At 39.8% G+C, this 1,332-nt stretch overlaps 1 non-coding gene across 1 annotated transcript; it reads right to left on the bottom strand.

Annotated features, from left to right (window-relative positions):
- Positions 1–883: 883 nt before the first annotated feature.
- Positions 884–965, bottom strand: trnas-cga. The gene has a single exon. It is a non-coding gene; the product is annotated as a tRNA-Ser (tRNA).
- Between the last annotated feature and the right edge of the window lie 367 nt (positions 966–1,332).

Here is a 1,332-nt window from a genome sequence, read left to right as displayed (position 1 = left end):
AGGTTTATTGTTGATCATGGAACGTTACAGTGTTATTTAATTATAATGTTACCCTGGTTTGAGAGTCTTCGGGGTGTGTTGACTTACAGTAGTTTAAGCTGTCCTTGATTGCATTACACATTACATGGTTGTGCTCTGCGAAAAACAGGTTGATCATGCATCGTTACCGTTTTTACGCTGGTTTGACAGTCTGGGGTGTGTTTTGACTTACAGTAGTTAATAAGCTGCCATTACTTGTAGACGCATGGTACATTAGGCTACATGGTTGTGCTCTGTCAAAAACAGGTTACAAGTTTATTGTTAATCATGTAACGTTACATTTTTATTTAACATTGGTTAACATTACACGGTTTGAGAGTCTGCGGGGTGTGTTGACTGACAGTAGTTTAAGCTGTCATTGATTGCATTGCACATTACATGGTTGTGCTCTGTAAGTGAAAAACGGCTTACAGTTACAGAATTCAGTAAGCTGATACAACATTCATTATAACCCAAGTGACTTGAGTTGACATGGTCTCTAGCTCAGAGACTGGTTTCCATACTTATGACATGCTCAGTTTAAATACCTCCAAACTTTGTGGTACTCACCTCGTTACTGATGCTAAGCTATGATTGGATTATCACTGTTCAGGGAGGGGTTTAACAAACAGTTAAACTGTATCTCTTCTTCCAGACTCCAGTGTAAAGTTCAATGTAGATTTATTGTTGTTTTACCTATACTGTAACCTGTTACCTCCATACCATACAATAGATCTCATTTGGTTAATTGTATTATATATACTTATGACATGACACTACCCTATGCTAAGTAGCATATTATTGAAACGATAGGATAGTTTTTTATGTTACATGTTGAACCATGTCATTAAACACATTACAGGACCTCTGTGAGCAGGGTTTGAACCTGCGCGGGGAAACCCCATTGGATTTCGAGTCCAACGCCTTAACCACTGGGCCATCACAGCCACCAATATTAGGTTAAACTTCAGACTGCAGGCCAAAGTGACCCATATTCGACTTTTTTGCAGATTATACTTGCCCGTTTGAGTCCAGCCCAAAGGTGCCATCGAGCAAGAGCTGCACAATGGCTGCCCACGCCTCCTAGTTAGGATCGGTTATATCCCGTGTACTGTGTAAAAATGTGTGATAATAACTCAACTTTATGCTAACTATTGGCCTTGGAAGTAACAGTAGGTTACTTTCGCAGGTTGTAAGCTAGTTAGCTGGACATGCTAAAGTTAGCAGCAGATAAACATGCAGTTTAATCCATTCCTTAGACTTCTGATCTTGTGTTTTTGGTTTTGGAACGACCAAAGAAGTCACTACCCTCCA

This window comes from Micropterus dolomieu, unplaced genomic scaffold, assembly GCF_021292245.1.
Source record: "Micropterus dolomieu isolate WLL.071019.BEF.003 ecotype Adirondacks unplaced genomic scaffold, ASM2129224v1 contig_3120, whole genome shotgun sequence".
Taxonomy (NCBI): Eukaryota; Metazoa; Chordata; class Actinopteri; order Centrarchiformes; family Centrarchidae; genus Micropterus; species Micropterus dolomieu.
Note: the sequence above shows the minus strand (reverse complement) of the source record. Positions and strands in the feature narration are given on the sequence as shown.